A 25,908-nucleotide genomic window follows, 5' to 3' on the forward strand; every position below is an offset into this window, starting at 1 on the left:
AGTCTCCAAGCAGTCCGATAGCTTCCCTTCCAGCTCCGCGTTCTGTACCCATGTACGAGCCAAAAAAGTTTGTTGTGACTTACGATTCCAGCTCAGATGAGTCCAGTCCTCCTGAAGTTCAGTCTCCTGGCCCCTGGCTCAGCTCTTTGGGACCTGTGAGGAAACCTCTCAGCGTCTCTGTGAACCCTCGGTCAGCTTTGAGAACCAGTGGACGCCCACATGTGGTGTTTAGGTCCCGTCCGGTCTACGAGGCTTTATTGCCCCCTCGTGGAGTCAGATATGCTGCTGATAGTGGTGGGAACTCTGCTTCCTACAGATCATCCCCATTCAATCCAGCATTCGCATGGGATGAACAGCTTGCAGCGGGGCCTTCTGCCCTGTTCTACCTGGGAGGGTGGACACCTCGTCACCTCCCGGATGCCAGCGTCTGGAACACTGATGAGGTGCCGGTGAGCACGACTGAGCTGCCGTACCTGCCTGCATCCTACATTGTCCAATCAAGAAACAGCTACCAGCGAGCAGCAGAAGTCCTGTCCCACTCCAAATACTCTGACGATACCTTCAAGCACATTCACCCCAGCGAGTCTCCAGATCTGCCTGAAGCTGAGAGTCCAAAGGTTCAATGAGGATTCATTAAAACTAACACTGAGAACACGTTCATGTCTTATCATTCAACCAGAATTCATATGACCTGTAAAATGCCTCAGACTCTTAGACCGATTGATGTGAACCTCTGAGATCACCCACACAGTGACTGCAGGGTTTTTCACATTCATTCATAAGAAGGTTGTTGCTGAAAACACGAGTGCAGAGAGTGAAACAGTGAAACCCCAGAAGCGGCTCTGCTGTTTCGAGCTCGGAGGCCTCGCCTGTGGCTCGCTGCTTCGATAAAGGAAAATCACAGAGGACTGCAGATGCTTTAGTCACAAACTTTCTGACGCTGTGATCGTGGCAGTGTGGGAGGTGTTTGAGGATAGCTGGAGATCTGCATGAAGCTGGGAGTCACATTAGCCTGTTTTCACAGGACTTCAGTCTGAATGTTTCATTTCACCGCGATCTACCCCCAACCTGAAATTTCACAATTTCTACTCATGAAGCTGCTGAGAGTAGTTTAAGAAATCGAAGCTTCTTGTAAAGACAAAATAACGAGCTTTTGTTTTTAAAGCAGAGTGATGATTTAAAGGATTTGCGTGGAACTTTAAAACATTGTACTCATGACGTGTGCGTCCCTCACATGTATGAGACATGAAAGATGGACGTCATCACGCTGCTCCAGGCTGCTGGTTGTTGTAGGGCACAAATAAACTAAACTAAGTTTTTCTTACATTTACTATGTTTGAAATGAGAATCAGTACGAACCACAAACTCGATGTAAGAGTTCTGCAGATGGTGCTGCAGAGGGTAAAAGAAAGGCAGAAAGTCTTAAAGATGAATGTGATGACATCGGCCAACCAGAACTTCAGAGATGATTGCTCACAGAGCCACACGGGGCAGATCCAGTTCAGATGACTCCAGCAGCCGTGACCACGAGACGCTGACTTGAGCTGACACGCGTTCCAACGATCGGCGCTGCCCTCGTCACGACTGACAGGTTTGCCACTCACAACGACGCCTCGCTCTGACATTCAGACGGAGGACGACTGTCAGGAACCAGCGAGCCGACAGAACAGTTTGGCTGTGACGTTTGGAGGGACAGACTGAAGGTCAGGAAGGGAAATGTCTGTATGTCAATGCTCAGCAGCGACGACCAAATCAAACGCTTTTCCACGTCGGAGTTTCTGCACACATTTCCCCTTTTTACAGCTGGAGAACTGATCATTTCTGCATTTCTACACCCGTCAATCTGCCTGCTGGATCAGTTTTGGATCTCCTCCCACCTAGGAGTTGCAGGAGAAATCTTCATCAGCCCAAACCATCTCAGGAAGCTTCTTTTACCCACTAACCCATGGACTGTCCCCAACCCAGAGGGATCAGTCCACCAATCTGTGGACTTCAGACTCGGAGGTGTTACCTCTGATCCGAGCCTCTGCAAACACAAAGTCTCAGTGTCTGTTTTTCCCTCTTTTGGTTCCTTTCTATTAATAACATACCAGATCACTAATCCTGCAGATAGCTGTATGGCCACATCTGCAACTTTCTCTGCCTTACATTTAGTTTTGGTGGATTCGGGGTGAGTGTCGCTGCCTCGCCTCAGCCACAGGTCCACATCCTGTGGACGGGCGTGGGGTGTGTTGAGACATTTGACATCATTATCTAATCCAGGCTATCATCAGCCCAGATCTGTGTGAGACTCTGCAATAAAGAAAAGTAAAATGGTAAATGGCCTGTATTTATATAGCGCTTTACTAGTCCCTAAGGACCCCAAAGCGCTTTATACATCCTGTCATCCACCCATTCACACACACATTCACACACTGGTGATGGCAGCTACATTGTAGCCACAGCCACCCTGGGGCGCACTGACAGAGGCGAGGCTGCCGGACACTGGTGCCACCGGGCCCTCTGACCACCACCAGTAGGCAACGGGTGAAGTGTCTTGCCCATGGACACAACAACTGAGACTGTCCAAACCGGGGCTCAAACTGGCAACCTTCCGATTACAAGATGAACTGCCAACTCTTGAGCTATGATCTACATCAAGTAGAAAAACTCGATGTAAAATCAATATTACAGAATTCATTTATGTCAGTTTTCAAAATCAAAGTGTGTTATTCACACTCTGAACTTTTCATTTATTTATTCATGCGCACATTTGTCATTTTCACTTTCTACAAACGTGACATTTGAACAACAAAGTTATTAAATAATAAACCTGTAAACTTCAGGCAGAGTTAGTACTCGGTCCATCACTGCAGTATTTTATTGTAATAACAGAAAAGAGCTGACACGATGACGCTAGTGTAGAGAGATTTAAATGAAACATGGAAAACCACAGACAGGGTCATTAAGGATTCACTGCCCAGCTGTAGTCCTCATTCAGCCAATCACAGAGCAGAAACAGAGGAAACCAGCCCAGAGAGCGGCGAGGACACAGCTGATCCGTTTCACACATCTCGACCGATCAAAGTCCAAATGATCACACATCCACCTTTCCAACCAAGTGTGCTGGCTTTAGCTGAGAGCTCCACCCTCTCAGTGAAATCTGGGGACTTTATCCAGTCGTGGACTTGGAAGTACAGGATTGGAGAAACAGGTAAAAACCATAAAGCACCAACAGCTTTAACTTCAGATAAATATGCTTTACAGTCGCTGCAAACACAGGAAACAGCCAGGGTGAGAAATGTGCTTCGAAAATGCCACAAAAACCCGATGAATCCTTTAATTAGCACCATTTTGGTCCAGAGTCAATGAGGCGTTCACTGTCAGCTGCTGGTTTCTTCCCAGTCTGCACCGAAACACTGAAACGGGCACAACGAGCAGCTTCCACGTATCCAGTCAGACAGCACCACATGCATCATTCACACACAGAAGAGAACAGTCGGAGCTCATTCACCCTGCAGGTTTTACAGTCTGAAAAAATCCAACTGTTCTTTGATTTCCAGGGTTGAAAGTTTCGATTCTGCAGGACTAAAAAGAAAACTTTTCAAGATGATTTAGGTTATGAATCTGAACTCATGGATGGAAAGCGACCCCGCCCCCCCCACAGCTCAGGTTTGAGCAAATGAACATGATTAACCACGCTCCAGACTTCACTCTCCGGCAGTCATTGTAAAAAAAACAAACAAAAAAACACATTACATGCTCAGTGATTTTAAACCAGTATCAGCTCTATGGGAGGCTTTTTCACCTCTTGCCCACAAAATGACCTCCTGTTTTGGTGCAAACTTCTGTTATTAAACCTGTCTGCTGAGCATTCGCCTGCTCTACTATTTGAATGAGCTCAGTGTGAAACATAGCACTGTGTTAAAAGGTGCAAAGCAAAAAACCCCAACAGGGAAACCTTTTTGGAAAGCTTGTTAATGTGAGTCCAGCTTTTAGCCCAGAAATCTTCTCATTCTCAGTCATTTGGGTCATTAAGGAAAACTGAACTTTCTATCAGCACTTCCTGTTTGTAAGCTAACAGTGGGCGAGCAGTCAGCCACCACGAGGACGTTCTGAACATGTTTAAAGCTTCATTATCTTTGTTCTGCTGCATGTGGATTACAGACCTGATCAGAACAGTGATTTGAACGCTCTCATGCTGCCCGCAGGAGGAGATTCCACATATTTCTCGTTTCACAGAAAAGAGAGCCGATCAGTCTGCATCAAAATAAAATTCAGAGCTGATTGTTTTTGCAAACTTACACAGTTCCTGATGTGATCACTCTCTCCAGTTCACCTACATTACCTTAGTTAAGCTAACAGCCGTCGCTTCAATCCGAGTTCAGAAAAATGAAAACTTAATGAATCTGGACTCTAGAAAGGAAATAAATGAATAAGAATTAGGGACGTTGTGTGTTTTGTTGCTTTGTTCAGCTTCAAACATAATTTCATGTTAGCTTAGCATTTCAGCTATAAAACAGATCTGACAGTTTAACTTTCCATCTGGGCAGCTGTTTGTTTGAAGGCATGCGACGCTAACCCTTAAACTCAAAACTCTTCAGTCCAACATCAGCTCAGTTTTTAAAACAAGAAATATTTTTAAATGATCACTTTTTGTTATTTTCTATCAAATATAGCTTTAAGTTATGTTTGATGTCTGGATTAAATATCAAAGAATCTGATGAACTTGCATCAAAGTGGTCCCTGTTTTTTGTTTTTTAAATATATTAAAGTACAAACACTGCCCCTCGGAAGGCTTCCTTATTTTGGCCAGTCAGATAAAAATTGAGCTTTTCGAGAGGCGGGGCTTAGAGTCCGGAGCTGAAGCAGTTTGTCTGACAGAGGTCAGCATCACATAAACATGAAGAGTGATTAACAAATTTATATCTGACGCCACAGAGGCCCTAAATTTAAACAAAATGTCAGTCACATCACATCAGGACGGAAGACAATAAAGTGCATAAAACCACAAAAAAACAGTCATCTGATAAAAACCTACATGTTTTATACATGGTATAAATAAAGTTTTCTCTGTGCATGCAGTTAGTGAAGATTCTGGTGTTTCTTCGTGTTTTCCTTCCCTGACTCCATCTTCATCTGTCTGCGGAGGCTTCAGGCTTTATGATCTGGTAGGTGATCAGGTACTCGGGGTAGGCCTGTGGGCGGCAGAGAGGCGTTCACTGACACTCTGTAACAGACACTCAACCTTCCCCAGTTACACCGAACTAAAAACTGATTCTTTCATTTACATTTTTTTCTACAATCACTTTGAGCTGGTGTATATGAAACGTGCTATTCATAACGATTTCACACTCACAGAAACTCTGCAGCTGTTCATCACCAACTCCATTTATATTCACAGAAAGCTTTGAAACCTTTTCATGCACACGAGGCTGATGAAAACAGATTTCTCTTGAAACAACACCGAGTTAACCCCCCAAACTAGCTCTGAGCTCAGTTCGTTCTCACTCAGTTTGTTGTGAGGAGCTGCTGGTCGGCCTGGAACTGAATTTAAACTCAAAACAATGAGAGATGTTTCAACGCGAGCCCACAGGCACCTCTCTGCTTGTTTGCGTTTGCAGGAAGACGACAGTAAATGTGACACTCTGACACTTTAACGTCCCCACTTCCTTCTCGTCCTCTCAGGCTGCTGCTTTCAGCACTAAAGCAGACCTCTGCATGTAATGCGACACACTTGTAATGTGGCTGATTGCTCGAGTGGACATGTATTCATGCCGCTTTGTGAAGTGCCACTTCTGAGAAGATATTGGTTTTGGCACAAGACATTAGAAAATGTCCAATTGTCTGAGCACGAGCCGCTCTCTTCACTTATTCAACGATTATCTGTCATCTGGCTGTTTGTGTAGGAGACGCGTCCGCCCTTCAGAGGAAAGCTGAAGCCAACACGGCCGTGCTGCAGATTTAAACAAAGCTCCACAGAGATCGGTATTTAGCACGCTCGAGTTTTTGTGTTAAACCTTTAATAAAATTCATGATTATTTCTTCAAAACTCTTAATTAACCCAAAATATTTGATGTTTCTAAGACTCCAAACCACAGACTTTATCCAAAAATAAAGTTCTAAGGATGACGAGGTGTTTCTGACCTGCTCTCCTCTGTAGATGACGTACTCGGCCAGAGCGAGGCCGTTAACGCTCGGCCTGCCGGTGACGGAGTGGTGACCCGGCGGCGAATGAGCCATCTTCATGGCGCTGAACTGCAGGAAGGATTTACCCAGAATCACCCTGCAGAACAACAGGTGCCTGCGAGGAACAAAGAAGCGTGAGAGTGGTGCTCCACTGTAGTCTGAGCACAGGTGTGTTTGGGGGTGGAGGGTGGAGGTCAGGTGGTGTACCTGTGGCAGACATAGCAGGAGCGGTCTTTGTGGAGCGGACAGCCCGTCCCTCCTCCGATGCCGTAGACGTACTGGTTACTCTTTGACGAGTTCTCTGCAAAGTAAATCCCGGCGCCGAACATCCCCCCGATGTACGCGTGGCGTTCATCGAAGCCTTTATGGATGATGGCGTTGACAAACGGCGAGCCTGAGAGGAAATCGATGCAGTACGATCAACGCCCACGTTAACATTACTGTTTCATGTCATGATTCGTATGATTCACGCTTCTGTCCCAACAAGTCTCTACTTCACTATCTACCTGTGAGAGGTGACCAACAAAGCTCTGAGCACATCTGCACAGATCCCAGGACAGCTGCCATTTTTACATCTGTCCCTGAACGTCTCATGTCCTCTAAAGCCTCGAGAGGGCAAACAGCTGCAGACCTGACGGCTGAGTTTTCAGTCCTGTCGTACTTCTTTATGATCCGCTTCACAGCCATGTTGGGCGCATGTGTGGTTGGAGATGAGTCCACGTGGTCACATGAAGCAGGCAGGCATGCAGACGTGCACGGACCGTCACTCAGAACGCGGCAGACTCGTGAAAATAAACTCCAGGCCTTGCACTGCGAGATCACCCCGATCACAGACAACTCTATGACTTTGACCTGAATTTGTGTTTGTTGGATCGTCGCCGGCGATGAGAGCTGGGTGTCCGTCTACAGTCCACCGTTCACAGGCAAACATCAGAGCAGAAGACATAGCAGATGCCATCTCATGCTGGCTTTGAGTTTTTGAGCCACACCAACACATCTTCACTTGTGACACTTCCTGAAAATCAAAATCGTGTCGAACCTCGGATACAGGAGGAACAATGCGGTTTTCGTCCTGGTCGCGGAACACTGGACCAGCTCTTTATCCTCTCCAGGATACTTGAGGGTGCATGGGAGTTTGCCCAACCAGTCTACATGTGTTTTGTGGACTTGGAGAAGGCATTCGACTGTGTCCCTCAGGGTGTCCTGTGGGAGGTGTTGCGGGAATATGGGGTGTCTGGCCCATTGCTACGGGCCATTCGATCCCTATACAACCGTTGCAAGAGCTTGGTTCGCATTGCCGGCAATAAGTCGAACTCGTTCCTGGTGGGAGATGGGCTCCGCCAGGGCTGCCCTTTGTCTCCGGTTCTGTTCATAATTTTTATGGACAGGATTTCTAGGCGCAGCCAAGTGGCGGAGGGCTTTCGCTTTGGTGGCCTCAGAATCTCATCTCTGATTTTTGCAGATGATGTGGTTCTGTTGGCTTCATCGGGTGAGGGCCTCCAGCTCGCATTGGAACGGTTCGCAGCCGAGTGTGAAGCAGCGGGAATGAGGATCAGCACCTCCAAATCTGAGGCCATGGTTCTCAGCCGGAAAAGGGTGGTCGGGGATGAGTTCCTGCCCCAAGTGGAGGAGTTCAAGTATCTCGGGGTCTTGTTCGCGAGTGATGGGAGAAGGGAGCCGGAGATCGACAGACGGATTGGGGCTGCAGCTGCAGTAATGCGGACGCTGCACCGGTCCGTCGTGGTGAAAAGGGAGCTGAGTGTAAAAGCGAAGCTCTCAATTTACCGGTCGATCTACGTCCCTACCCTCACCTATGGCCACGAGCTGTGGGTAGTGACCGAAAGAACGAGATCGCGGATAGAAGCGGCAGAAATGAGCTTCCTCCGAAGGGTGGCTGGCCTCTCCCTTAGAGATAGGGTGAGAAGTTTGGCCATCCGGGAGGGGCTCAGAGTAGAGCAGCTGCTGCTCCACATCGAAAGGAGCCAGCTGAGGTGGTTCGGGCATCTGACAAGGATGCCTCCTGGGCGCCTCCTGGGTGAGGTGTTCCAGGCATGTCCCACCGGGAGGAGGCCCCGGGGCAGACCCAGGACACGCTGGAGAGATTATATCTCTCGGCTGGCCTGGGAACGCCTTGGTATTCCCCCGGATAAGCTGGAGGAGGTGGCTGGGGAGAGGGAGGTCTGGGCCTCTTTGCTTAGGCTGCTGCCCCCGCGACCCGGACCCGGACAAAGCGGATGAAGATGGATGGATGGTGTTGAAGCATCAGTGTTTCGACACACCCGAGGAGGTTTAGAGGAGAAGGGGAAACAGCCGCACTTCCACCGAGGGATCTAAGAATGGCAGCTGTGCTGAAAACCAGCGATGTTCGTGGCCAAGTTTAAATCATGCAAGTCTTCCCCCACTGCTCTACACTGGTACACCTGATATTATAGAGGTTAGATCTGTTGACTGTTCTCCTGCTACCATCACAACACTTCTGCTGCTGGTTCCTATATCATGATCTTTGGTGTTCTGACCGTGAAACAGCATGCGCTCATTGGAGTGGTTGTGGTTTTCCTCAGACACTTCCTTCCTGCGGTGGCTGTACCTCTCCCACAGCTTCTTGTTGCAGACCTTCTGGATCTGAAACACAATCAGCTGAGAGTCAACACAGTGACCTCCTCTAACCTCTGACCCCACCACCATCGTGCCCAACAGATGTTCATGTGAGAATAACAACGTCCTGTGGAGCTGGGTCACAACGTCCTGCATCTTAGCACCAAGTCTGTGATGGCGGCCGTGTGTAAGACCTGCATTCTCATCTAAACCAAACAAAACAGAACTCGTATGATGAAAATGATCTCCTGTCATGTGCTACAGGTGAGAGAGGGCGGCTTCAGATTCTTCATCTATGAAAGCAAATCAGCCCGCAGCTCAGAAAATGACCCAGCAGCAGCAAAGACGCAGCCCTCCAAGTCTTCGCAGCGAGTTACCTTGACCAGGTTGTATCTGTTGAAGACTCCTCCAGCGTGGCCGCCGTCTCGGTGCTCTCTGATGGTGCTCTGCATCTGACCAACACAAACAAAACCACATTAGGACCGCGGCCTGGTAGGCTGTTAGGCCTTTAATCTCAGCAAATGTCCTCTCTGTGTTCACTGCCACCTGCTTTAGCTTCTCCACACTTTCACTGTACGTGTACTTTATTCTGTGCACACGACACGTTTGTGTGTCCTGAAATAAGCATCGCTCACAGCTGGCTCTTTCACAGCGATGAATTAAATCAAGAGTTTCAGAGTTAACCTGCACGTCTCATCATCAGGTATGAGTCAGTACCTCCTCCTCCACCGACTGGAACTCCTTGTCGTCGGCCGAGAGGTCGATTAAGATCGTCCCACTGTTGGCTGTGTTCAGCGTCAGATACGGATTCAGACCTGTCACAAACACACAAATCAGGAGTTTCTCAGATACGATGGAAAAAAGCTTAAAGCATGCCAACCCCGACCCAAACAGTCGAAGTCATCGTGGTTACCTGCCTCGGTCCACCTGCTGGTATAACATGTGTTTTCTCTTCATTCATTAAAGCTCATGAAATGATTGGAATGTGTTTCAGTCATTAGGTGGAGGAGACCTAACCCCTGGCTCTCGTGAACCTCATCAGTAAGAGGAGGGGGTCCTGTCAAACAAAACAAGGGGCCTTAAAGGGGGAGGAGCTAAGAAATCATGCTCAGATCAGAGAAATAAAGATTATTTAGTGTTGGGAATCATACAAAGCTGCTCTGATAGAGTCCAATGATACAAATCTAGAGCGCACAATGAGCAGAATAACTCCAGTTTAAATGTGTGTGTGTGTGTGTGTCCTCACTCTGCGGCCCACTGATGAGCCTCTCCACTCCTTTGATGATCTTGTGTCTGTGTCCGTAGGCGTTGATGCCGATCTCCTTCAGCTCGCGATGACCCATCTCCACCAGAACGTCTAGAGTGATCCACACACACACACACACACACACACACACACACACACACACACACACACACACACACACACACTGTGTGTGTCACTCAGTGACACAACCTATTTCTTGGGTCCAAAGAAAAACGAACCAGAAGCTTAAAACTGAGTCAGAAACCATCTGCAGGCCTTTGCTTGATTCTTTTATTTGCACTGAAACTAAATGACTCTGAAACAGATCGTTTATGAAGCGCGACGGCTGTCACCCAAACTAACCAAGCAAAGGTCATTACAGCTTCTCACAGCTACTGCAGAGCGGTTTTACTTTTCATTCATTTAGGAGGTTTATCAGCATTCATGTGAAACATTATGCGCAACTGCCAGGTGCTGCTAATCAGAGGCTTTTGATAAACTGATGATCAACACGTGAATATAAAAGTTTAGGCAGACTCTACAGGTCTCAGTTAGCATGTTAAAGGTCAGAGTTCATTGGCTGTTTGGGAGGGCTGCAGCAGAAAGCCGCCTCTCTCTGAAACAACATGGCGGCACAGCAGCACCTGAACAAACCCAAAGACTCCTGGGACAACGTCCTTTGGACAGGCGAGACTGAAGTGGACGTGTTCGTCCATTAAGCACAGCAGCACATTGTGACTGTATGAGAGGTGGTGATTTCAATGTTACCTGTGCTGGTCAGTGGTTTTAGTCCCATCTGCAGAGGATGGTAGTCAGTTTTCACCATCTCCACTCCTGGAGTGAGCTCACATTTGTCAGGAAAATGAGCTGTAATTTAACTCACTTCCACTTTCATGTCCCAGTTTTTAAAGTAAATCTTTTAAAGTGAAAATCAGCCCTGTGTGCTGAAATGGGAACATGTTAATGCCAATAAGTAGTTTATGAGCCAAGAAGACAAAGAAAACAAAGCTCTGATTTTTTTTTTTTACAATTTTAGCCAAATTAAAGGTGTTAACAGCAGATGAATCATGTGTTAGCACTTCCTGTTGATATCACTGGATATCTGTGATCTTCAAGTCTCTCCACAGTAACAGCAGGAATAATTGTTGTTCATCAGTCCTTTCAATGGATGGAAAGTTTCCTCATATTTAAATAAAGAAATTCTTCAATGAAAGTCGGTGCAGCTAATGCTCTTGTACCTGCCGTCACTGTTTCCTTACACACGGGAAACCTGCCAGTAGTTTGCCGGTGTCAAAGTTCTCACCTGCTCCCTGTCAAAGATCTCCAGAAGATGCTCCAACCCCAGGTTCTCCAAGAACTGACAGATGCTGAGCTCAGTCCCTGAACAACAAACACAATCAGTTCAGAAACCAAAACAAGACGGCGTTCATCCAGAGGCTCTCGGCACGCGATCCACAGGAATACAACTGACCGCAGTGGGAAAAGGAAAAAAGCAATTAAGTAGAACATCGCTCGGCCTGTTACCAAACTGGACGGTTCACACCGTCTGTGACAGAAACCCAACTATCCCTGCAGCTAACACTCGGGCAGGATACGTCCTGGTTGTCACAGCTTGATCGGATTGGTGGCGTCTTCTTTGGTGATGCGTTTGGCTCGCTGTAGTTCAAACCTCACGGAAGATATTTAACTGATACTACAGTGATCCTGGGATTGATGTAGAACTGAGCATTTTTGCCCTTAGCACCTTAGCTTTCTGAAACCATATGTCATGCTCCCTGTAGTGGCTGAAAAGTTAGCTTCACCCTAAACTCTGACTCTAACAGGACCAAAACTTCCAAAATGAAGATCATGTTTTATTCAGTCATAATAAAATAATAAAGTAGTAAAAAGAAGCAAGAGGAAGCTTTTTATCTCCTGGACTTCAGGAGTCGCCCCCTGCTGGCCAGTTTAGGGCTCTTCAGCTCGGGCCTCACTTGTCAGACCTTCAGCGCAGGTTAGCTGTTGATTTCACATCAGGTTTTTTTTACTCACTGACCTTCATCTTTTTTCTCTGTGCCTGGGGATCCCTCCGCAGCCAACAGCAGGGCCGACATCTCAGGAAATGGTGAGGATGATGATGGCGGTGGCGAAGACGAGAGGCTTGCAGCAGCGGCTGTGTTACTGGTCGCTGCTGCAGATGTGGAGGAGGAAGAGGTGGAAGGGGAAGAAGACAGGAGGAGAGAAGGTGTGGGGCAGGCGGATGACGAGGAAGGGTTGGAGGAGAGGAGTGGTGGGATGGCGGTGACAGGTGGAGCACCGGAGGCAGACACCGCTACGCTGATGACCTGAGGTTTGTAACAGCCAGGGAGAGCAGAGGGAGGCATCGCCGCTGTTAGCAAGGCCCGGACATCATCAGCCTGCAGGAGGAAGAGGAGGAGGAGCTTATCAATATGTTTTATAACCACAAGCTGTTTTATGGTGGACTGTCCCTTTAACTCAGTGTGAGACTGACTGTGACCAGGTCCAGAGGCGACTGTCCTTCCTGGTTCCGCAGGGTCGGGTCAGCGCCGTGAGCCAATAGGAGAACACAAAGCTGCGTGCGTCCCTTCTGAGCGGCCTCGTGCAGTGGCGTGAACGCCCACTTATCAGTGCCGTTAACACAGGCGTCGTACTTGATAAGGAGAGCCGCCACATCCACGTGCTAGAAGAGATGGCACAATGTTCACACTCAGCAGGCTTTTATTGTGAAAGGAAATAAAAACTGATTTATGTCCTCTGATAATCGTGTTTGTGAGATGTGAAGACACACACACACACACACACACACACACACACACACACACACACACACACACACGCTAACTGTGTCATTTCCCTCCTCCTCACTGAAGTGTGTTTGTTCACACTCCATCTCCAGCTCACCAGTCTGTGTGTTTTGGTGCACTTAAACCAACAGGGGGCGCCACAGGGGAAAAAACAAAAGCTCAGTTAAAGCCTTTATTACTGCCACACACAATAGAGCACAATAAGGCCACATTAGACACAATGGCACCACCATGTGGTCAGTTAAAAAACTACAATGGTGTAGTTTATCAGCCTGTTTCAGGCTCTCCTGTGATTTCAACTAAAGAAACCTTTCAGCAATCACACTGAAACATCTCTCAGACGCACACTTTTTGTTTGCTTTGTCAGGTGTGTGTCTGTCTTCGCGATTCTGATGTTGTGGAGAGAAATCTGTTTACACCGGCACTTTCTCTCTTTTTTTCCTCCTCAGGGAGATAATTACATGTTAGCATAAAGACTGTGTTTAAGGTTAGAGTCCTAAGCTGGATTAGGTGTGTGTGTGTACCTGTCTGTCTATCTTTGTGAGGACCAATCTTTTTCTTGTATCTAGCAAAGACATTTGTGGAAAGTGAGGACTTTTGTTCCTCATCACAGGGCAAAGCTTCAGCTGGTTTCGAGTTCATAACAACAACAACAATAATAATAATAATAATAATAATAATAATAATAATAATAATAATAAAAAAATGGATTTATATAGCGCTTTTCAAGGCACCCAAAGCGCTTTACAATGCCACTATTTATTTACTCTCACATTCACACACTGGTGGAGGCAGCTACAGTTGTAGCCACAGCTGCCCTGGGGCAGACTGACAGAAGCGAGGCTGCCATATCGCACCATCAGCCCCTCTGGCCGAGTTCAGACGTGGTTTTAGGAGTCAGTTTTAGGTTCAGAGCTAACGATGTATGTGAATGTTATCCCCGACTCACCCCGTACGAGGCAGCATTGTGCAGAGGGATCAGTCCACCTTTGTCCTGAGAGTTGACCTCAGCTCCGTGCTGCAAAAGGTACTCTGCCACCTCCAAGTTATTATAGCCCGCTATACACACAAAGAAAAATATGCGTATACATATGTATGACAGCATGTTGGAGAAATTAATAATGCAAGAGAATAATTTAACATTTAATAGAATATTTCAACTTTAGCAGGATGTAAAATATAAATTAAATGTGGAATCAAATATGTGAAACTAGATATCACAAAAACAAGTCCTCTTTGCCATCGAGCATTCAGGCGTCACTTTGTCATGACTAGGGATGGGTATCGTTTAGGTTTTATCTGATACCGGTGCCAAATCGGTACTTTTGAAACGGTGCCGGTGCTCAAACAGTGCTCAAACCGGTGCTTAAAGAATGGAGAACACAAAATTGGTCCAAAAACCTCTCATGTTCAGCTGTTTTTTGTAAAAAGATAACAATGTTAGCCTTTTCTGCAGCTATGGGGCATATATGGTATCACTCTTGGCTGGAAGCAGTGCTTAAACAATGGAAAAAACACAAACTTTGTCCAAAAACCTCTCATGTTCAGCTGTTTCCCTCTTTTTCTTTGGTCATTTTAGCCTTTTTGGCAAGGGTGAAGGGAGTATCTGCCATCAAACAAGAAGACAGCCGCATGTAGCTATGATGATGTTTGCTAGTTCACCTTACATGCATTAATGTAATAACGTGGTTAGCCTACTCAATGTAAATTACACACGAACAACATGAAGCTACTCACGCAGAGAAGAACGGCTGCTGCTGCCATCATCATCCTCATCATTTCTGCTACACTGGCAGGGCTAGGGGCCAGGACTCTCCTCTTTGGGTTTTTGGGGATGTTGCTAACTCCGATAACAGGCACCACACCGGCAGTAGATGCGCTCGGTGTGAGGTCTGGCAGCAAGCTATCAAATACGGCGCATTTCTCTGCTTTTAAAAAAAACGCTATACGTCTCCAGGTGTTTCATCAGATTCGAGGTGTTACCTCCTTTGACAGTATCACAGTATCAGCTTAAAGCACTTGTTGCTGCTGAGTTTGCATATTTTGCTGTGAAGTACAGCCAGACTTTTGACCGCTTTGCCTTGGTCATTTTTAATCTGTAGCTCTGCTCTAAAAGAACGTACGTACCTGGCCCCGCCTACTATCCTCGGAAACGTAAAATGATTGGCTAGAATCTAAAGTGTATCACAGCTCAGGAAAAAAGAGCACCGAAATAAAGCACCGAAATGTGCGCTGCTTTTCGGTCTGGTTACTACCGTTTATGTCAGAACCGGTGCTATCATGGCACCGGACACCGGTACCCATCGCTAGTCATGACTGTAAATACTATATATATATATATAAACAGGATCTTAAAGTGAAACCACTTAAACCTGCATTCTTTGGCCAGCAGGGGGCGTCTCTACTGCATGCAAACTTCTAATATATATGTGCAGCTGATAAGCTGCAAAAATGTTTTGGATCCTTTAATTTGTTACTAACTTGTTACAAATGTAACAAAACTATCCACATAAACAGCTCCACACCAGGGGGCGCTGCACAGTGGAGGTAACACGGACTGTCCTTTAAGACTACACCTGCATGAATAATGTAGGCGCTGGTGTTTCAGGTGTGTGTATTTATGTACCGGCCAAGTGCAGCGGCGTGGAGTGCCTCCCGTGTTGGTCTCGACAGTTAACGTTGTCTCGAGTACAGAGTTTCTTCACTCGAGCCAGGCAGCCTTTCTTGGCGGCGTCCTGCAGGGCGGCGTCACCCCACAGGAGGTCCTGGATGTCCTTGTCAGCATCCTTCACCAGATCCAGAGGGGTGTTACCGTCCCGGTTTTTCCGGGTTGGGTCGGCGCCATGCTGGAGCCAGGAAATAACCAGAAACTGGCAGTTCGACTCTGATGTTCAGTGAGCTGTGTGGTGCTGCTGCTTCTATCCTTAAAGTGTTTATTCATTTAAAACATGTGTGTGTGTCTGTGTGTACCTGCAGCAGGAGTTTGCAGATATCGTATTTGCCTTTGGCGGCAGCTTCGTGCAGCGGTGTGAACTTCCAGAGGTCAGCCACGTTGACCACGGCGCCGTGAAGAACGAGCAGCTCTGCGACTTCATAATGACCGTAGGAACAGGCGTTATGGAGAGGAACCAAACCGCTGCAGCAGAGACAGAACCACGACTTCAGCGCACATTTTTCCACCACACAGAGATGAAGTCTGACACATTTCTTCTGCTCGAGTCTGAAGACACGCAGTCCTCCTCCTCACCCTTTATCCTTGGCGTGGACGTCGGCTCCGTGCTGCAGCAGGAACTGGACGACTGCCAGACGGTTGTAGCCGGCAGCAAAATGCAGCGGCGTGGACTGCCGACCCTCCACGTCCCTGCAGTTCACGTTCTGTGCTGTGCAGAGCCTCTGCAGATGCCGATGAATATGGTGTGCAGAGACAAAGAAAGCAGAGAAAAAGGGAAAGAGTTAATTTGTTCAGTAACTTTAAGTTCAACAATGAAGCAACATCTGGACCAACAGAACCTGCAGTTCCTCTAATGTCCAGCAGGGGCTCCAGCAGTGAGTCATGCAGCTGTAGCTCCTAGCTTTTGCTAGTGAACTGCAGGCACTGAACATTTTGATGGCGTGAATGTGTTCCTGGCTTTAGAAATCAGACTGGTCCTCTAACATGGCTAACCTTGACGACGTCCACATCTCCAGATTTGGACGCTTCTAGCAGCTGTCGGTCGACTTCAGAGTTCCCGATCAGAAATCCTTCTGCAGAGACAAACAAATGAAACACAGATGAGCAACAAAGGTTTAAAACTAGTGACGTGAAAGTGGCAAAACAAGTGAGCAGGCGGCTCATTTTCTCATGACTTGGTTTTAGAACAAGAGACGTCGCCCTCTGCTGGTAATTAGAATGACAGCAGGTTTAAGGCACTTAAGCCACACCCACCTTTCATTTCAGTTTATGGATTTTAAAAATAGGACGCAGTTAGGACCAAGTTAAAGGTTAAATAAATGGAAAAACATGACTGTATTCCAAACATCCACGTGTTTGGTGCAGCAGTGTTTCTAATACCAGCTTTCCTTCTTCCAGTTAAAAAACTGACTATTAAAAGCAGGCGTGATGATTTCCGTCACCTTGCAGTCTCTCCTGCACGCTCTCGTTGCCCAGTTGTGATGGTGACAATCCCTGCAGCGACGTGAGCAGCGGGTCGCAGCCGGCGGTCAGCAGCAGCCTGCAGGTCTGCAGGTGGCCGCAGCGAGCGGCTCGATGCAGCGCCGTTTGGCCAAGATGATCTACCGCGTTCACCTGGACGGAAACGACAGGCGGGATTCGTCTCAGGTGTTTCTGATGCTGCAGCGACACTTTCTAATGAACGTGCTTGGGATTAACCACACATTTCAGCTGCCGTTCGCTCACCTTCGCTTCATGTTTCACCAGAACCTCAATGACATCGTTGTGGGCTTTCTCTGACGCCACGTGGAGCGGGGTCTGCAGGCTGAGGGAAACAGTGACCTCACAAAAAGATCAGGAACTGTGTGACATCACAAACATCACTTAAACAGGAAGTAAAACGCTCTGACACCTCGGGACTCACTCTTTAGTCTTCTCGTTGACGTTGGCACCCTTCCTCAGCAGAACTTCACATACTTGCTTCCTCTTTGGGTACGGAGAGGCAGACGCACAATGCTGAGAGCGCACACACACACACACGCTTGTTTTTAACACTGAAAATTGTCAATCCATTAAAATCTGCGTGAGTAACTCGGGGCGACTGCACAGGTCTGAACACGGCGCCTCACCAGCGCCGTCTCCTGAGTGTGCGGGTGTTTGAAGCTGATGGTCTCCACGCTCAGATGCTTCTTCACTTGAACCATGTCGGCGTCCCTCGCCGCCTGCAGCAGGCTGTGACCTCTGAACTCATCTGAGAAAACAGAAAATCCTCGATGTGCACGCTAATCTGCTAATGACTGTTTGACTTATTTTCTTACAAACAGGGAAGCAGGACGTACAGGCGAGCCGCTCCTTCAGCTGTGCGGTTGGAGCGAGGTCGATGGAGCTTTTATTGTAACAGTTCAGGAAGGTGGGGTCGGCGCCGTAGCTCAGCAGCAGAGAGCACACCTGTGCAAACATACGAGGGCCACCTGAGTAAGAACGGGGGAGGAGGGACTATTTCTACAGCAGAAAGTAGTTCCGGTGCCCATGATGCTGTGCTCTGTGTGACTGTTCAGAGTTACTGTGTCAAACATAAGGCCTGAGGGCCAGAATCAACCCGGCAAAGACTCCAATCTGGCCTACTGGACATTTTTGGAAAAGTTAAAAGATGACACAGATTATGGACTTTAACTTGATTTTCATAGCTTGTCCTGCTGATAAAGACAGAGCCATAGTATAAAGTAAACGCAGAGTTATAAAGTAATAGACAATTAAATGTGCAGTAGAAATATATGTTTCTATTTTGTGTTGACTTTTACACATTTATTTTTTTAGATTAAGTCCAAAGAGTGGAGCTGACAGATCTCCGCAGCAGCACTTCTTTTTCTTACATTGAGATTTCTCAGGGATTAAATGTGCAGTTAAACTTTTTCACCAGCACTTAAGATCAAAGCGGTCTGTGTGTGGCCCGCAATAATCTGCTTCATATTTATTGGTTATTTGGATGAAGCAGCTGTTTTAAGGAGAAAGAGCGTACACGGTGTCATTTCAGAAGCCTAACTGGCATCACAGTGAGGTTTCGTCGGGAACAACAGGGAGAAAACATGTTTAATGAAGGCGCAAATATCCGACACACTGCAGCGCCATCTAGTGACCAAATAAAAAAACCGCAACCTCGAGGATGCTCTGAGTGTAAGAGCTGCATTAAGGAAAAAACTTTGCATTTTAATTAAAATGCAAATCTTCAGTTTTTCCATCCTGAAAATTCTGTTGATGAATGGTGTCCTGCAGGTGTTAAGCTCCAGGGTGCGCTGTGATTGGCTGTAGTGAGTTTTGTGTGTGTTTTACCTCAACGCGGTTCTTGGAAGCAGCTTCATGCAGAGGCGTGAACTGCCACAGGTCCATGGCGTTCACGCAGGCGCCGTGCTGCACACGGAGACGGGACGGATTAGTATGGGTATGACCCCCACCCCCACCATGTGCACAGTGCCCGTTCTGCTCGAGCCTGATAAAGTGACAGATACCTTCACCAGCAGCTCGATGACCTCGTAGTGGCCGTACGAACAGGCGTTATGAAGAGGAACCAGGTCCCTGAAACAAACACAACAGCGAGCGGTCAAAACTGCTGCTGCGTTTAACACGTCACAGCCGAGGTGGAGCACTGCGTGTTAAAGAAAACCATCCACAGACTGCAGGCCTCTGTTGAGCCTTACAGACAAAGGAAAGGGCAAGGAAGCTCCACACAAGCACTTACCCCTTATCCTTGGCGTGTACGTCAGCACCGTGCTGCAGTAACAGCTGCACCGTCTTCACACGGTTGTAACCAGCGGCGAGGTGTAGCGGCGTTGACTGAAACAACAACAACAACACCCAGTGGTGTGTTACAACACAGGGACACACCGACACAAGCCTCCACCCTGCTGTCAGAGTTATGACCGGCACGGAGAGTTTCTCTACATGAGTCTATTCATGTGAGCCACACTCACCAATGACCCACCACTAATCCATTAAACACAAGGAGCTAGATCTACGATTTTTAGGTTCTGTCTCCATTTATTTTTTAGATATTTTACTGTTATTTTAACCATTTCATTCATTTCTGCATTATTTGTGCTGGTTAACAATATTTAAACCATGTATCTGTTCTTTATATTTAACTCAATAACTTTCAGTTTACTTTAACCAGTTATCAGGGGCGGAGCTAAATGGGGGGCACCTGTGGTTCCCATGTGCCCCAAAATGTGATTAAACTGATTAGGCATCACACACTTCTTAGAAAAAAGCGTTCAGCTCAGTCTGATATAAATTCAGACCCTCCTCGTTACCTTTCGCCCATCACTGGCGTGACAGTTGACGTTGAGCGGCGTCAGCAGAGCCATCAGCTTCTGTTCGTTCCCGCTCCTGTGGAGACATCGGCATCACGTTCAACCAAGCTGGAGTTTAATTGAGTTTAATGAATTATATTCAAGGCGTCAATTTCAGAAAAATCTGCTGATGTGTTTTCTCATGAATGTCAGAATCTACTGAAACGAGAGCAAGCGCTGACAGACTCTCACTTCCTATGTTTCTGAGAAATGAATCAAAAATCCAAAACTTCACATTTAAGCAGCTAGAAAAGAGAAATTTGGGGATTTTTAATTTTAAAAATGACACTTGTTCAGTTCAGCTGTAACATCTAAACATTTATGCTTCAACCAAACAAGGTGATACAGAATTACAGAGTACTGTACCTGGCACTTTCCAGAAGCTCATCTTTTCTGTATTCACCTGCAAACAAAAGAAAACAGAAAAAAAAAAACACACAGGAAGAAGCTGATAAAATGTTTCTCTAAACTTGACCTTTGACCTCTTTTTCTTTCAGTCTTAATATGAACCACAACCAAAGTAAAGGCTAATGTGGAAGAAAAAAGTAAAACAAAGCTCAATGAAATTAACAATTTGCTACCATGCTAATGTTTAGCAGCTATGTTTACCTTTTTCTGAGTGTATTTGCCATAAATACCAAACGAAACTATTCTGCTCATTGTCTTTGTTTCTGTGCCGAGTCTCGACTAGAGAAGCTTTGCCTGATTTATCTTATTTATCGTAAAGTGAGTTTGATGTCAGCTCATCGTAATCGTAGCAAAGATCTGCAGAAACTGAGTAAACGGAGCAATGTGAGGGTTTCTCCCTCAGGAATTACAGTCAGCGCATCACTGTGGGCTAAGTGATGGGCTGACGGAGAGGTTTCATTTGATCATCCAACACAGTGAGATCATATGTCAGACAAATAAGCAAACTTTAAACAAAGATTAAAAAGTGTCAAAAGCAAAAATCTATCAACACCACAAACAACATTTTTAGGAATATGACAAAAACCAGGAAACAAAACCACATAACTGCATGAAACCATATAAAAACCATAAAAAGACAGATTTACTGTTTCATGTGTGTTTGCAGAAGAGTGAGACGGACTAAAATCAGAGGAAAGGACATGATGTGCTGAAAGTGTGATTATTGATACACGTTCATGGTCACAGCTGAATAAACCGAATTTATCGAGACGGGGGTGTGACCGCCTCGTCCAAACTTCGTCACAAACAGGTGAGCTCTAACACCTGCAAATGTCCCCGTGAGGTCCAGCTCACCTGTCAGGACTGCTTTGGCGGACTGCATCAGCGAGATCTAGAGCGGTTCGACCGTCGGTGTTCCTGATGGTCGGCTCAGCATCGTGCTGCAACAACACTACACACACACACACACACACTTTAATTAATTAATGCGTCCAGAGTTTAACAGGACGCGGTGACTCAGGTGCTCTTTAGTGAGGCAGGTGACTCAAATCTTACATAGAGCAATAACCAACAAAAAGAGCTCCTCAGTTTTTATTTTAATAAATTAGAATTTTTTTGATTGGGCAACATGATCTACTGACACTGCAGGAACTGTGTGATGTGTGTCCTGCTGCTCTGAGCTCAGTGACAGCTTCCTGGTGACTTCATGGTCTCGGCCTCTAGTACAGTAAAGCTGGTGCAGGGTGCAGCTGCCTCATTATATTCAATATGTTTGGTTTCAAAAACTCAGAAGTCAAAGCTTATTTACTGTGGCTATGTCCATCTTTTATATACAGTATATGGCCACAAATAGTTTTCCAGGACAGGAGCAGCAGGAGCCAAATGCAGACACAGAAGACGACAGAAATGAACAAAATGCAAAACTTTATTAGGGATCAGGGAGCAAGCAGAAATACAAAAGTAAGAACAAAGAGCACGGAGAGCAAAATCAGGACAGCAAACAAACCAGGAGGGGAACAGGACACAGGTGAGAGCACCTGACAGCAGGAGGAGACAAAGAGGGCGGAGCAAACGATGACGATGATGCAAAGGAAGGTGAACCAAAGCAGGAAGTAACCAAAAACACCACGACAAGACGACTCACAGCAAACATAACATCAGACACGGGAACACAAGAGGAACTGACATGTACACAAGACAAGGAGGAAGACAAACACAGAAACAACACAAGCAACTCACAACACACGCGAACAAACCAAACTGCATCACAGGTTAGCTTCAGTTACCAGAGCGAGTCACATAAAAAGTATCAAAGCTGCTGATAATTCATTCATTACAACATTCCCGAATTATCTCTAACACAAAACATCATTTCAGCAACGTTTTGTTTGCCTGAAGTCAAATTTGGTTTGAATTCAAATGAAACCTTTTGTGTGTCAGTGTGTGTGTGTGTGTGTGTGTGTGTGTGTGTGTGTGTGTGTGTGTGTGCAGTAACTCTGTGTCCTGCAGATGTTTGAACATCTGGGTGCTTTTGTATCTATGCACACATCGATCTTGCCCTTGATGGCTGCCTCGTGGAGCGGGGTGTAGTTCCAGTTGTCTCTGGCATTGGCGTCCGCCCCGTGGTGAAGCAGCAGACTCACAACCTACGCAAACACACACACACACACAAAAAAAAAAAAAAAAAAAACAAAAAAAAAAACACACAAGGCTGCAGAGTTTCTGAAGTTTCAGGGGAAAAGTCTCCACTTTCCAGCTCTGGATACGGAACACGTGGATGTACCTCGGCGTGGCCGAAGGAGCAGGCGTTGTGGAGCGATATCAGACCGCCATCATCCCTGGCATGGACGTTGGCGCCGTTCTGGAGGAGGAAGTCCACCACGTCTTTACGGCCAAAGCCTGGAGACGCAGAGAGCGACACGAATGAACGAGGCTCATTATTCCTCTGCTGCCTGAGCCCTTGAACACCTCTGTGACTCCTCTCATTCTACAACCATAAATTATTAAGAGCGAGGCGGCAACGAGCTAACGGGGCTGTACAGGGAGGAGGCAGCTTCATCATCATCATCATCATTATCACAAGGGAGAAGAGATGCACGGAGAGTTTTGTGAGCGGAAACATCACTGCAGTCAGTTTGACAAAGAAAAACACAACCGCTCCAAGTTTTAAATGAACGCTGATGAAACTCTGCAGAGCTGCAGAGCGAGGTCATGATAACCATCCACACAGATCCGGCTTCCCTCCACCCAAGTCTGGGGAAAATAACAACAGCATAAAACTTGCACTTCTTTTTATTGCAGTACAAACTTCTTAAAGTACATTTCAAAAGAACAAAGAAAACAACATGAATATACAGAAATGATGAAGATCACAAGGAGACTGAGCTGCCTGGGTTTGTGCTCTCTGTGTGCTAACAGCTGTTTATATTGTTTTAAACCAATTAGACATACAATAACATTACATATTTACGGGGCGACCGTGGCTCAGGGGGTTGGGAAGCGTATCTGTAACCGGAAGGTCGCCGGTTCGATCCCTGGGCTCTCTGTCCTGGTCGTTGTGTCCTTGGGCAAGACACTTTACCCTACCACCTATTGGTGTTGGCCAGAGGGGCCGATGGCGCGAAATGGCAGCCTCGCTTCTGTCAGTCTGCCCCAGGGCAGCTGTGGCTACAACTGTAGCTTGCCTCCACCAGTGTATGAATGCGAGAGTGAATGAATAGTGGCATTGTAAAGCGCTTTGGGTGCCTTGAAAAGCGCTATATAAATCCAATCCATTATTATTATATGCTTTAAACCATTCATGCTACTTATGAATGTGAAGTCGTGTTAGCGTCTGGCAGAAACACGAGGACGTCATCAGTATATAATGAGATAATTATTATTAATATTATGTTTTTTTTTTATTTTGAAATCTGGAAAAGACCATAACACTGTAAAAAGAAGATGGCAGACATGCTGTTATCTGACAGGTTAATCAAGCCTGAGCGTCTCACCTGCAGCGAAGTGCAGCGGCGTGGATTTCCGGCCCGCCGTGTCTCTGCTGTTCACGTTCTCGGCCGTCACCAGTTTCCGAACCCGCTCCAGGTCTCCGCTCCGACAGGCCTCGAACAGCTCCCTGTGGCCCTCACCGGTACCCGGCTCTGCCACCTCCACCACCACGGTCCCCGGAGACACGGCTCCGCCCCCGAGACCCGACACTCCTGAACATCTCCGGCCAGACGACATGGGCGGAGGAGAGCGGCCTCTTCCCAGTTTCAAGCTGCTAGTTCCTGAGAGTTTGGATTGCGAGCAGCAAACGGACGGACCCCAGAACCTCGCAGCCACCGAGGCCATGCAGCACGACGAGTCCTGGTACCTGAAAGGCCCCAAACCCAGGAAACCATGAAGAACTGCTTCAGCGTCTGTGCAGCAGATGGAGTTAGAATTAATAAACACAACCAAGAAGCTGAGAAATCTTTTTCTGTCACGACTTCACCGGTTTTACTTTAAAATGGCCTTTATTTACTGTATATAGCGCTTTACTAGTTCCTAAGGACCCCAAAGCGCTTTACATATCCAGTCATCCACACATTCACACACTGGTGATGGCAGCTACATTGTAGCCACAGCCACCCTGGGGCGCACTGACAGAGGCGAGGCTGCCGGACACTGGCGCCACCGGGCCCTCTGACCACCACCAGTAGGCAACAGGTGAAGTGTCTTTTTTTTTTTTTTTTTGCCTGTCCCGTTTGGCTCTTTTGCCATCAGAATTGTTGTCTAAAGGCAAAGAAAGATGCCCAATGGATTTACTTTACCAAATTGACCATCCCAGCCTTGCCGTAATGGTCCATTTGATTCACCTTTTATTGTTTATTTTATTTTCACTTACTGAATACGGGACAGACTTGACTGGGGGAAAGAAGGGGAGAAAGAAAGAGGGAAAGAGAAACAGCTGAGAAGAGGGACGGGGGAGAAGGGCAAAAGACAAAAACCAACAGAACGGGCAGAAAAAAAAATGCATATATCAATCACCTGGATCACCTGCTGAGAAAGAAAAAAGAAAACAAGCAGAAGAGAACAAGAGTAATAGAATAAACAGCATCACAATGATATATGGGAATATGACAGTAAATACTAAATATTAAACATTATTGTGCAGCACATAAGATCAACAGAACACAGTGTACTTTGAGGTAGGAGCCAAAAAGGGTGTAGTTTGTGGGTGTGATCACCCGTGTGTACACCTGTGAGCATGGACGTGCTTGTTTTGTTTTTTGTTTTTTTAAAAGGTTCCTTCATGTAATGATCTGCTAGAGGGTGTGGGGGGGCCACAGCCCCATCCTCCAGGGCATGAAGCAGGTATGGAGGAGATCAAAACTCCAGACATCCAGAGGCCCTCAGAACACAAGAGACCAAGGAAGACCAACAGAGGGGCAGCCGCGCCACTGTCCCAGAAAGAGCTGAGGAGAGTCCCAGATGAGGGCTCACTCAGCAGCCGCGGAGCAGAAGCCAGGGGGAGTTGCAGTGACGCGCCCGTGAGCTCCGCCGGCAGCCAGCCGTGCCTGAGTGACCGAGCCCCAGGCCGAGAGGCCGGGGGCACCCCACCTCCGAAGTGGCCCGAGCGAGCCCCAGGCTCCAGGCCCCGATATGCGGCCGCCAAGGAGTGAGCCGGTGTGTACCTGGACGCCCATCCTCAGACACAAAGAACCACCAACGCACCGATGCCTGAGGGAGTCCGCCACTGGCAGGGGAAGTTGTGGTAGGGGGAGATAGGCCTCCAAACCTTGGAGGGCCTAAGATGTCCCCAGAGAGGTGACGTCTGACACCCAACCTGACATATAGACACAGAAATACAGGCACACACATATACAAACCAAGGCACAATGTACATTTCAATTCCTTTAATTTTAAATATGCTTATATTGTCTATCCTGTAAAATTGTGAGATGTCTACTCATATTAATGTACAGAATTCACCTGCTTGCTGCTACTACTGCACATTCACCCAATGTATATACTACATATACATATATATACATATATACACTCAACAAAAATATAAACGCAACACCTTTGTTACTGCTCCCATTCCCCATGGGATGGACGTAGAGACCTAAAATTCATTCCAGATACACAATATGACCATCCCTCCCAAACAGTGGTCACAAATCAGTCCAAATGTGTGGTAGTGGGCACATCTGCTATATTGAG

General features: G+C 46.9%; 1 pseudogene across 1 annotated transcript; it reads right to left on the reverse strand.

Annotated features, from left to right (window-relative positions):
- Positions 1 to 2,679: 2,679 nt before the first annotated feature.
- LOC113028237 (poly [ADP-ribose] polymerase tankyrase-2-like) lies at positions 2,680 to 25,792 on the reverse strand (annotated as a pseudogene). The gene is made up of 29 exons (XR_013911115.1): positions 23,712 to 25,792; positions 22,502 to 22,617; positions 22,238 to 22,364; positions 21,073 to 21,169; positions 20,176 to 20,212; positions 19,771 to 19,846; positions 19,200 to 19,294; positions 18,970 to 19,036; positions 18,794 to 18,871; positions 17,803 to 17,911; positions 17,593 to 17,714; positions 17,388 to 17,479; positions 17,210 to 17,288; positions 16,927 to 17,098; positions 16,478 to 16,557; positions 16,061 to 16,206; positions 15,784 to 15,949; positions 15,440 to 15,659; positions 13,763 to 13,872; positions 12,501 to 12,689; positions 12,045 to 12,405; positions 11,314 to 11,389; positions 10,010 to 10,131; positions 9,481 to 9,578; positions 9,141 to 9,215; positions 8,685 to 8,790; positions 6,376 to 6,562; positions 6,127 to 6,283; positions 2,680 to 5,177 (listed from the first exon to the last, which is right to left on the reverse strand). The product of XR_013911115.1 is annotated as a poly [ADP-ribose] polymerase tankyrase-2-like (transcript).
- Positions 25,793 to 25,908: the final 116 nt, after the last annotated feature.

This window comes from Astatotilapia calliptera, chromosome 8 (assembly GCF_964374335.1).
Source record: "Astatotilapia calliptera chromosome 8, fAstCal68.1, whole genome shotgun sequence".
In the NCBI taxonomy this organism is placed as follows: domain Eukaryota; kingdom Metazoa; phylum Chordata; class Actinopteri; order Cichliformes; family Cichlidae; genus Astatotilapia; species Astatotilapia calliptera.